The following is a 12,022-nucleotide window of genomic DNA, read 5'->3' on the forward strand; positions in this document are numbered from 1 at the left end:
AGTGTTTAGAATTGATAGGTCCAGTATTGGTTTCCATGATTTGTCCTTTCTGGGTACCAAGAACAGTCTTGAGTAAAATCCTTGTCCCTGCTCTTGCTGTGGCACATGTTGAATAGCCCCCATGTCTATGAGGGATGAGACTTGTTTTTGAGCCTCTGCCCATTGATTTTTTGGCAGGTCTGGCCAACCGTGTGCCCTTGGCAGGGTATGGAAGTGAAACTTGTAGCCTTGTGACACTGTTTAGAACCCATTTGTCCTGGGTTATAATGTGCCAATTTGGAGAAAAATGTGCTAATTTCCCCCCTAAGGGTGCTGCCAGTAGATAAGTGCTTGGTGCTCGTAAGGGGAAGTCATTGGGACTGCTTCCTGTATGGCTGTGATTTGTCTTCTCCACTTTTGGAGGTAGAAGCACCCATTGCTTAGACCTGTATGAACCTTGCGGCTGGGATCTGCCTCTAGGGCGCCTGGATCTGCCCCTTTGAGGTCTGTCTGACACTCGAAAGGACCAATTCTTTGTAGGCCAGTGTCTGCTAAACCTAGGGTGGCTGTATTTGTAAAAAAATCTTTGACCGTTTGCATAGATTTAGCTTTGTCCTCCATTTTCTTTAACACCTCTTCTGCCTTAATACCAAACAAGGTATAATGCTGTAATGATGCGTCTAATAATTTTGCTTTGACATGATCAAGCAGATTTTGTTCCTTTAACCAAGCGTGCCTCCTAATTACAGAACCCCTAATAGCGGCACTGCAGGAGGCCTCCAGAGAATCAAAACCACATTGCAAAGTATGCTTTCCAACTTGTTCAGCTGCATGCAATAAATCCTGCATTTCTTTGTTATCTGCACATTCAGAATTTACCAACATTTTCTGTTTAAGCAGTGTCATGACATATTGCTGATATTTGAGCATATGAAATTGACAGTTTAAAGCCCTTATAGCCAAGGTAGCAGATGTGTAAATCTTTTTTCCCCATCTATCCAATACCCTAGAATCTCTGTCAGAGGGGGTAGGGTTTTTTTGCAGTGGAAGCCTTAACCCCTTTGGGACCCTGAGAAATAGTCTCTGGGTCTGCAGCAGAGTTTTTGAAAAGGAATTTATGAGAGTCAGGAACCCTGTAGTATCTGTCAGGCTTAACAGGAGCTGGAGGTAAGGAGTCAGGGGTCAGACTAGACTCTGAAAACACAATCTACAATATCTAAACACAGGTGGAATAGCTAGAGGCCTGTGTTGAGGCAGTAGAAGGAAGTCCCTGAGCATCTTCTTAGACTCTGAAAAATCTTCTCTCCCAGTGGAAATGCTCCCTCATGGTATGCAAGTTTTCCCCAAAGGAATAGTCCTCAGGAGGAGAAGCTGAAGGAATAGATTCTTCAGCATGAGAATCCTCATAAGGGGGAAGAGAACATTCCTGATCAGAAGAAGAATCAGAGGAAATGAAAACCTGATCTGAAGATTCATAGTCTGTCTCTTGCCTAGGCCTCTTATCAGGAGGGGGATGGGAACCATGGGAACCCCTGATCAAGGTAATTAAGTCTTCCGCCATTTTGAGCATCTGTTTTTTGGGCATGGAGGCCTGTCCATGTGGCTGGTGAACTTGTTTCTTTGCTTTTAAAGGCGCTTTAGTCTTTGTCTTTGAAGCTGAAGTCGGTTTAATGTATAATTGTTTAGGTCTGAATACACTCTCAGAAGACGATGCTTGCTCAGCAGCTCCGAACCCATCTGAGGGAATAGTTTCCGAGGCTCCAATACCCTGAGTTTCAAGCAGTCTGACTGACTCCATGTGGGTGTCGGTAGCTGCCTGTGACTCTAAATTAGCGAGAGCCAGGAGCTGCGAAAGCGCCTCACTGAGAACTGGCGGCTGGCTTAGGAGAAGCTTCGTCTGTTTTGGACCTCGGTTGCCTGTCTTTTTCTTTGCACTTTTTGTGAACTCCGGTAGTCGGATGGCTAACCGACGGCATTGTAGAATTAAATCTGCACCCAAAATAGCTTAGTGCAAAATCGTACCGACGCTTAATAGTGCGTTGGTTAAATCTGGCACAAAACAGACAGCTAGAAACGTCGTGGTCAGGGTCTAGGCAAGGAGTACAATAAGAATGAAAGTCCTTATGAGGTATTTGCTTCCCACAAAAAATACAATTAACTTTTTCTGACATCGGTCTGGAACAAGAAAAAGTTTCCCCAACGGGGTACTTAGCTTTCAATGAAGACTTCGGATCTGAAACTCGAGCACGAAAATCTCAGGAGTCGGCTAACTGGCACTTGCGAACTGCTTTTGCTTCGGGCACCGTGCGGCAAGAAAGACTGGAGAAAATGGCGTTGGCTGCATCTTTCATACCCCTGACGTCAGGTAAGGGGCGACAGCAACCGACACAGGACCCAGGACTTTGGAATTCGGGCCGACTGAGGGCAACCTGCCAGCAGGATTACCCAAATGTAATGACTGCAACAGTGAAACACGAACATCCTGCACCTTCTTTGATGCAAAAGTTTCCCCCAAACCTGTGTCTGAGGCATCTGTGAACAACTCTCGAGATGGGTGAACCTGATGAAGAGGAAGGCCAAGATTCAGAGATAATTGCTAAATCTACCAAAGAAGCTCTGATTTCAGGCATGGGAGAAGAGGTGGTACAAACTCCAGAGGGTGAGCATGCTGCATCCAAACAGACTTTAGGTACCACTGAAACTTCCTCGTGAAGTTTTGCCAGAGGCACCACAGGTATCATGGATGACATAAAAAGTACAGTTGTGTACCTACCATAAATGTAGATGTTCCAGTGTATTCACTGTTGCAGTCATTACACTTGGATTATATCCTGCTGGCAGGCGACCTGCAGTAGGCCCGAGTCCCAAAGTCTTGGTCCGGTGTCGGTTGCTGTCGCCTCTTCCCTGACGTCAGTGCGCCAGGGGTATAAAAGTTGCAACCGACGCCATTTTCTTCAGTTTTTCTTGCCCCACGTCAGGTGCCCCCAGATAGGAAGGCTGAAAAGATAACAATATGCCAAACAACCATGCATATATTACTATAAATATTACCTTCATCTACAAGCAAATACACCACATAGGTTGTACAGAGTTGAGAAGTACAGAATAGTCCCAGCAAAGAGGGGGAATGTGGGTGGGTAACCTGGACTGCAACAGTGAATACACTCGAACATCTACATTTATGGTAGATACACAATTGTACTATGTTCGTGTTTCACTGTTGCAGTCATTACACTTGGGCTGAGCTTGGGTGGCTGGGTCTAGACTGGATTTGGTGAGGCTAACAAGCCCTGCAGAACTGCAGTGGCAAAGCCTGCTCTGATTTCGAGTAGAGAGGTAGGTGGTAGTGCTTGATAAAAGTGTACACTTAAGCTCCAGGTTGCAGCTTCTAATATGTCTTTGATTGGTACCCCTCTGAGGAAAGCTGCTGAAGTGGCTGCTGCTCTGGTAGAATGAGGCCTAATGACCTTAGGCACAGATTTGCCATGTTGTGCATAACAGAAGCAGATGCAGTGTCCTATCCATTTGGAGATTGTAGCATATGCTGCAGGATCACAAGGAAATCCTATTACAAAGCAGACAAACAGTTGCTCAGTTTTTCTGAAAGCTTCTGTTTTGTCCAATTAAAATCGTAGCTGCCTGTATATGTCCAAAGCATGCAGAAGTCTTTTCCCTTTATTCTGGGGATTTGGGTAGAAAGTAGGCAAATGAATTGTTTGGTTTAAGGCCACATTGGAGACCACTTTTGGCATGAATGTTGGGTTTGCCCTGAGAGAAACCCTGTCCTGATGAAAAATGAGGAAAGGTTCCACAGCCATCAATGCCTGTAACTCAGACACTTCTTGCTTAAATTATTGCTAGGAGCAGAGCAGTTTTCCATGACAAGAATTTTAGATCAGCTGTGCTGGCTGGTTCAAATGGAGGCAGTGTTAGTTTTTCTAAAACAAAATTGAAGTCCCAAGTAGGTACTGGTGCTCTCCTAGGGGGTCTTACATTCTTTGCCCCTCTGAGGTACTGTCGCAGTAGAGGATGTGAAAAAATAGGAGGATCCGTATTGTAATGAGCTGAAATGGCAGAGGCATGGATTTTAACAGATGAAAAAGATAGGCCTTTGTCCAACATCTCAGACAGGTATTGCAAAATCTGAGGTATATTAGGGACCAGTGGGTCGAGCCCTTGTGCCTGATTCCAAGCACAGAATCTCTTCCATTTTTCTGCATAAGATTTCCTAGTGCTGGGCCTCCTGGCTTCCAAAATTACATCCATAACAGCTTTAGAGAGAGGTGCAGTCTGAGTGGCTACATTATCTGCCATGCTGCCAGGTTTAAGGTTCTGAGTTGACTGTGCAGAATCTGATTGTTTTGCTGTGTCAGAAGATGAGGGATTTGAGGTAGAGGCCAAGGTGGGCCTTGGGACAAAGTCTTTTGGATTTGGTACCAGTGATGGCGTGGCCAGTCTGGTGCAATCAGCATCATTTTTGGCCTCTCTTGTCTGACTTTTAGAAGCACCTTGGTGAGAACAGACATCGGAGGGAAGGCATAGACTGTCAGGTTTTTCCAGCTGAATGATAGAGCATCTACTTTCCGTGCTTGAGAGTAATAAGTCCTTGTGCAAAATTTCTGTATTTGGCAACTGTGAGGGGAGGCAAAAAGATCTATGTCTGGGCGTCCCCATTCCCTTGTTATCATGTTGAACACTTGTGGATTTAGTTTCCATTCGTGAGGATCCATGAGATTTCTGCTTAGTTTGTCTGCCAGTGTATTTTTTGTTCCTGGCAGGAATTGTGCTTGCAGATGTACCTGGTAGGTCAGTGCTGGGTTGCACAAAGTCATGGCTTGTCTGCATAGGGGGTAGGAATGCGTGCCTCCTTGCTTGTTTATGTACCACATAACTGTGGTATTGTCAGTCTTTCACAGTTGTCCTGGATGTATTAGGTCCTTGAAGGCTGTCGGGGCATTCTGTACAGCTAGCATCTTTTTGATTGATGTGAAGATGCATTTGTTCCTTGGGCCACGTGCCCTGAATACATTTTCCTGCCATATGTGCTCCCCAGGCATAATCCAATGCATCCGTTGTTATTGTCTGCCTGGCTGTAGGTAAGGTGAAAGGCTGTCCCTTGTTGTGGTGACACACCTGGGACCACCATCGAAACTCCTGTTGTAGGCAGGGAAACAAGGTTATGATTGTGTCTAGGCTGCGACAATGCTGAGTCCAAACACTTTTTAGATACCATTGTAGTTTCCTCATATGCAGTTTTGCATATGGAATTAGTAGAATGCAGGATGCCATGAACCCAGGGCCTGCAGAATTTTTCTTGCAGGGAGCTGGGTCTTTGTTGCCATCATTTGAAAGTAATGAGTCAGTTGCCTTTGTCTGGCGTGAGATAAGCCATCTGGGCAGTTGTATTTAAGCTGGCACCCAGGAATATTATCTCTTGTGAGGGCACTCGTTTTGATTTCTTTTCATTTACTGTGTACCCTAGGCAAATCAGCAATCTTTTTACAAACGCCAGGTGCTTTAGAAGAATGTCCTTGCTCTCTGCTTGAATAAGGCAGTCGTCCAAGTAGGGATATATTTTAATTCCTTTTTGTCTGCAAAATGCAATTACTGGTGCCAGGCATTTTGTGAAGACCCTGGCGCAGCAGATAAGCCAAAGGGCAGTGCAGAGAATTGGTAATGCATTGAGCCTGCTATAAATCTGAGGTATCTTCTGCACGATTGTCTGATTGAGACGTGCAGGTATGCCTCTTTGAGATCCAAAGTAACTAGCCAAGCCTCCTTGCCCAGCATGGGCAGAAGTTGTTGTAGTGTTAACATTTTGAATTTTGGAACATCCAGGAAAGTATTTAGGATTGACAGGTCCAGTATGGGTCCTCCAGGCTTCGTCTTTTCTGGGTACTAAGAAAAGTCTTGAGTAAAATCCTTGTCCCTGTTCTTGTGGAACTTTCTGAATAGCTCCCATATCCGTAAGAGCAGCAATCTGTTTTTGTGCCTCTGCCCATTGGTTTTGTGGCAGGTTTGGCATACCTTTTGGTTTTGGAAGCATGTGGAAGTGGAACCTGTACCCCTGAGAAACTATATTCAGCATCCATTGGTCTTGGGTGATCATGTGCCAATTTTTTGAGAAACGTGCTAGCTTCCCCCTTAGGGGTGCTGTCAGAGCTTGGCATTTGCAGAGGGAAGTCATTGTGACTGTTGCCTATAAGGCTATGATTTGTCTTCTCCTCCTTTGGGGGCTGAAGCACCCCATTGTTTAGGTCTGTAGGAGCCTTGGGGCTGAGATCTGCCTCTTGGGCGTCTGTAGTTGCCTCTTTGTGGCCTGTCTGACACTGGAAAGGACAAATTTTTTGAAGGCCAGTTTCTGCTAAATCTAGGTGGTTGAACCTGTAAGAAATCTTTCACTGTTTGCATTGACTTTGCTTTGTCCTCCATTTTCTTTAACACCTCTTCTGCCTTAACACCAAAGTATCATGCTGCAGTGGAGCATCCAATAATTTTACTTTAACATGGTCAGGTAAACTTTGTTCTTTCAACCAAGCATGTCTTCGAATAACTGAGCCTGTAACTGCGGCTCTACAAGAAGCCTCTAATGAATCAAAACCACATTGCAGAGTATGCTTTCCCACTTGTTCAACTGCATGCAATAAATCCTGCATTTCTTTGCCGTCAAGACTTTCTATATTTGTAACCATTTTCTGCTTTAACAATGACATAAGATACTGTTGATATTTAAGCATGTGAAACTGACAGTTTAAAGCTCTTACAGCTAAAGCAGCAGAAGTGTAATTTTTTTTCCCCCATCTGTCCAGAGCTCTGGAATCCCTATCTGAGGGGACAGGATTTTTGGCAGTGGAATCTTTAACCCCTTTAGGACCCTGAGAAATTGTTTCTGGGTCTGCAGCAGGGTTTTTGTAAAGAAATTTATGAGAGTCAGGGACCCTGTAAGTACTTGTCTGGCTTTACTGGTGCAGGGGGGTAAAGAATCTGCAGACAGACTGGATTCAGAAAAAACATCATCTACAATATCAAGCACAGGAGGGATAGCCAGGGGCCTGTGCTGAGGCAATAAAAGGAAATCTCTGAGCCTTTTCTTGGATTCTGAGTAATCCTGGCTCTCCCAATGGAAATGCTCCCTCATGGTGTGTAAGGTTTCCCCAAAAGAATAATCCTCAGGCGGGGAGGCTGAAGGAATGGACTCTTCAGCATCAGAGTCCTCATAGGGAGGGAGTGAATAGCCCTGATCAGAAGAAGAATCAGAGGAAATGGAAACCTGATCACAGGAATCATAATCAGCGTCTTGCCTAGGCCTTTTGTCAGGAGGGGGATGGGAGCCCCTGATTAAAGTAATAAGGTCTTCGGCCATTTTAAGCATCTGTTTCTTTGGCATGGATGACTGTTCTGGAGAATGCTGCACTTGTTTCCTTGTCTTTAATGGTGTTTTTGACTTTGCCTTTGCTGCTGTAGTAGCCTTAATTGTAAGCTGTGAAGGTCTGAAAACACCCTCAGAAGCCGGTGCCTGCTCAGCGGCTCCGGACCCATCTGAGGGTATAATTTCCGTAGGCCCAACACCTTGAGTTTCCACAGGCCTCTGTGTCTCCACATAGCTGTCGGTTACGGCCTGTGGTTCTGAGGTAGTGGGTGTCAGGGGCTGTGAAAGCACCTCACTGAGAACCGGTAAACCGGCGACTGGCCTAGAAGAGGCTTCGTCGTCTGTTTTGGACCTCGGATGCCTGTCTTTTCTTTGTCTTTGCGTTTTTCATACATTCCAGTCGTCGGTTGTTCAGATGGCATTATATAATTAAATCATAGTCCAAAATAATGTAAAGCAAACTCAAACCGACGTTTAATAGTGCATTTATTGAATCTAGCACAAAATCGACAACTAGTAACGTCGTGGTCAGGGCCTAGGCAAGGAATGCAGTAAAAGTGAAAGTCCTTATGAGGTATTTGCTTCCCACAAGAAATACAATTATTAACTTTTACTGACATCGGTCTGGAGCAAGAAAAAGTTTCCCCAACGGGGTACTTAGTTTTACTGAAGACTTCGGTTCTGAAATTCAATTTTGAAAATCTCAGGAGTCGGCCGACCGGCACTTGCAAACTGCTTTTGCTTCGGGCACCGCGCAGCAAGAAAGACTGAAGAAAATGACGTCTGTTGCAACTTTTATACCCCTGGCACACTGATGTCAGGGAAGAGGCAACAGACGCTGGACCAAGACTTTGGAACTCGGGCCGACTGCAGGTCGCCTGCCAGCAGGATAACCCAAGTGTAATGACTGCAACAGTGAAACACAATGAACATCCCCAGTAGTCTTAGAAACTCCCTGGCAGGTACAGATAGAAAAGGCAGTAGACTGCGGAAGGAGGAAGTGAGAGAGAGAATCTTTTCTGGTGGAAGGAAAGCCATCATGAGATCTGTTCTTAGCCTGCACCATAGGAAAAGGTGATCCTGAGAAGGGGAAAGAAATTATTTTTTTGAAATTTATTGCGACTCCCAACCTTTGCAGTAGAGAGATGGCAAACTGCAGATTTTGAATTAGCTGTTCTGGAAGAGGAGCCAGAAAAAGGAGATTGTCCAGGTATGGACATACCTGAATACCTCTGATCCTGCAAAACGTAATCACAGGAACCAAACACTTTGTGAACACCCTTGGGGAAGTAGAAAGACCAAAGGGCAAGGCACAGAAATACAAGTGCAAGGAAGCCAAAGAGAAATTTAAACATTTCCTATATACAGAACGGATATGTATGTGGAAGGTAGACATCCTTGGTGTACACAGAGGTCATGTAGGCCTGAGGAGGAATTAAAGGAAACAAAGTCTGTAAAGACAGCATGCAAAAAGTTGAAACTTTTAGAAAAGTGTTTAAATGGGAAAGGTCCAGAATGGGCCTCCAAGGGCTGTCCTTTCTGGGTAAAAGGAACATTCTTGAGTAAAACCCTTTTCCCCTTTGGTGTAGAGGAACATGCAGAATTGCACCTTGAGTTAATTATTTTACAATCTGTGGAAACAAATCCAACTAGTCTGGAGGAGGTTGAGGAATGCTCCTGAAAGGAGTAAGGTTTTTCCAAGTCACGGAATATCCCTGCTGGGTAATTGAGAGAACCCAGTAAACCTGAGTTATACTTGTCCAAGCTGGAAGACAGGGAATACACGAAGAGAAAGAGGATTAGGATTTGGAAGTGGTTGGCAGTTGTAGTCTAGCTGGCCTATCTGGAAAAGGCCGTTTAGAAGTGGGACCTGAAAGTGAAGTCATGACAGACGTGTCTTCTAACAAATGAGGTCTGAGAAGGAAAATTTCTTTGGAATTCTATGGACAGGTGTCCTGAAGTTCCTTTCCCTTTTCTTGTAAAGACTTAAAGCTGCAGCTGCAGTACCAAACAGAGCACCGTTATCCAGAGAGGCATCCATCACAATTTTGCTCTGATGTCATCTGGCAGTGGTTGAAGCCTCAACCAAGAGTACCTTCAAAGGACAGAACCAAAAGCAGCTGCTCTAGATGACGCTTCTGCTGCATCACAACTGCATCTGAATGTCTAGCCACTTGACAGGAAGCTCCTAAAAGGGACATTACCTGATTTTTAATGTCAGAGTCTGGAAGCTCTGAAACCGCTTGACAGGCCTGAGAAAGAACAGCCAAGGAATACCTAGACATGCGTGTTGGGTCGTTTATGGTTCAGAAAGCTAAAGCGGCAGAAGTGTAAACCTTCTTCCCATTATTCCTTACTGAAGGAAGAACTCAGAAGATGGCAACAACCTAGACGACTTGTCAGAGATAATGGATATCACAGCTGGATCAGCTGAAGGACATTTGTAAAGGAATCTGCAATCATTAGACACCTTATAAAATCTGTCAGGCCTTTTAGAGCAGGAGCCTGTGAATCTGGGAGCTTACAAACAGAAGAGAAAGCATCCAAAAATGCTGGCAATACAGGTGGCACAGCAGGAGGAGAAAGATTCCATTTGTAAAAGGTCATAATACCTTTCTTGCACCTCAGAGACCTGAGCACAGTTCCATTTAAAGAATTCTCTCATCTTAATAGTCTCCCTGAAAGATATCTCTTCCACTGGAGAATATGCACCATTGGATTCTTCCTCGGGGGAAGCATATTCTAAAGAGGATGTAATCTGAGTTGAGTATGCCCAGGACTCTTCATCTGACGAAGACTCAGTGTCTGAGAACTCCTGTTCTCTAACATTCCTAACAGGAAGAAGTAAAAAAGGGAACAGAAGCAGCGGTAGAAGACTTGAGAGCCATTAAAAGCCTTAATCAATCCTGTGAAAAAGTATCCCAGTCAGACGATGGGGCCAGAAAATGCTTTTTCTGTTTTTTCTTAATATGCATCTCTGCATGATGGCAAGTAGAAGGACCCGATGTAGGCCTGCCTTCAAACACAGACACCGGGACATACTCCCTAACTAGAGTCTGAGGAATGTCTCTGGACCCTTCCAACACAAGCAGCCGTGGTTCCCCTTGTCCATCCGAAATGGATGTCTGCACTGCCTCTGAGGATGTGCCTAGGTCGAATTCTTTAATGGCCCCTGAAGTGGTATCCACAAAAGAACCAGACTGAACCTCCAAACTTACCTCGGAGTCTTCATTAACCTCAAGGGATACGTTGGTAGAAAGAGGTGCAGTGGAAGAGGATTCAGGTCTAGGATTACCACTGTTTCTCTTCAAAGCTGGCTCAGCAGAAGGACCAACAGAGCCCTTCATAACATCCTTAGCTAGTTTTTCAAATGTTGGTTCTGTAAGTACAGGCTCAAAGCCGAAAGATGGCTTTGCAAGGACTTGGGGACAAAGGCCTGACAAATAGCACAAGAACAGTGGTGATTTGAACCTAGACAAAACCGACAAAGATTGTGGCTGTCCTTGTGTGGAATTTGCCTTCCAAAACTACACTTGCCTTCCTGGATGACATGAACTAAAAAAAAAAAGGGGGGGGGGCTGGTAGCAATAAAATAATTAGAACTCTGATAGGGCACTTATCTGAAAGCTGGAAACAGCACACAGAAACAGGCAGCAGACCAACGCAAGAGTCAAGAGTTCCGAATGGCGGCAGAGAAGTTTTGCGGATTGTATGTGCAGATGTCCTTTTATGGCTGACGTTCAACAAGCCATATGTGCAACCTTCCACATACTTGCAGTAGATACAAGCTGTTGTATGCTGGCTGGACATTGGGTCACTTGGGGCGGAGGATACCCGTATGTTAAGAATGCTGCAACATTACAATAGAAGTACACGTTAAGAATACTGCACATTAGAACAGAAGGACACCCCCAGGATACTGTGTCGATGTTACACAGGAAACTGACTCAAAGTACAGCTCGAGTCCCTTTGCAGGCTGGAAATAAGCAATGTATTACATTCCACTAACGTGCAAGGCTGAGCATCAGTGACATGTACCTTTGACAGCAGGTTCAGGTGCAGAATGGCAGCCTGTGCTACATGGATAAGATCTAGTACATGTTGCTACCCAACCAGGATACCTGACTTGTGAGCAGTAAAATCACTGACTAGTACACAAAGTGTCATGATTACATTCCAAATTCGGAAGAGCGAGAAGTTAAGTGCCTCTCTGATGCAAGAAATGTGCTAAACAAAGTTTTGTTAAGCACTGGTGTAACAGCCAGTACTGGCCACCACAGAACAGCACTTAGCATCTACAACAACTTTAAAAGTTATCTGCTGTGCCACACTTTCACTCTGTATGGCAGTGAAATGTTTAACAGCTGTTAAAGCCATTCATTGCACAGAGGGGCTCTTCATTTCTGTCTGTGTGGCAGCATTAGTGATTTTCAGCTTTCAAAACTGTAGAACAGTGCACTACTACACTTTTTTTATGTAACTGGCAGTACATGTGGTAAAGCTGAACACGCACCTTGGTTAGGCTTAGAGACCCAGTTGTAATCTATACCCTGCTAACTCACCATAACGCAAAAGCTATACTGGCTGCAATTAACTCAGAGCTCTGAAGTTTAAAGACAGAAAATTAAGCCTTGCTGGTTTGCAGTCACTTACAAGCGGTCTTGATTTCAGGAA

The 12,022-nt window shown here is 44.7% G+C and overlaps 1 protein-coding gene across 1 annotated transcript in view; it reads right to left on the minus strand.

The window, feature by feature from the left end:
• RAB35 (RAB35, member RAS oncogene family) overlaps positions 1-12,022 on the minus strand; it is a 703,423-nt gene that overhangs the window by 106,947 nt on the left and 584,454 nt on the right. The window lies entirely within an intron of this gene.

Source organism: Protopterus annectens, chromosome 4.part0, assembly GCF_019279795.1.
Source record: "Protopterus annectens isolate FY-2018-M chromosome 4.part0, PAN1.0, whole genome shotgun sequence".
Classification (NCBI taxonomy): domain Eukaryota; kingdom Metazoa; phylum Chordata; order Ceratodontiformes; family Protopteridae; genus Protopterus; species Protopterus annectens.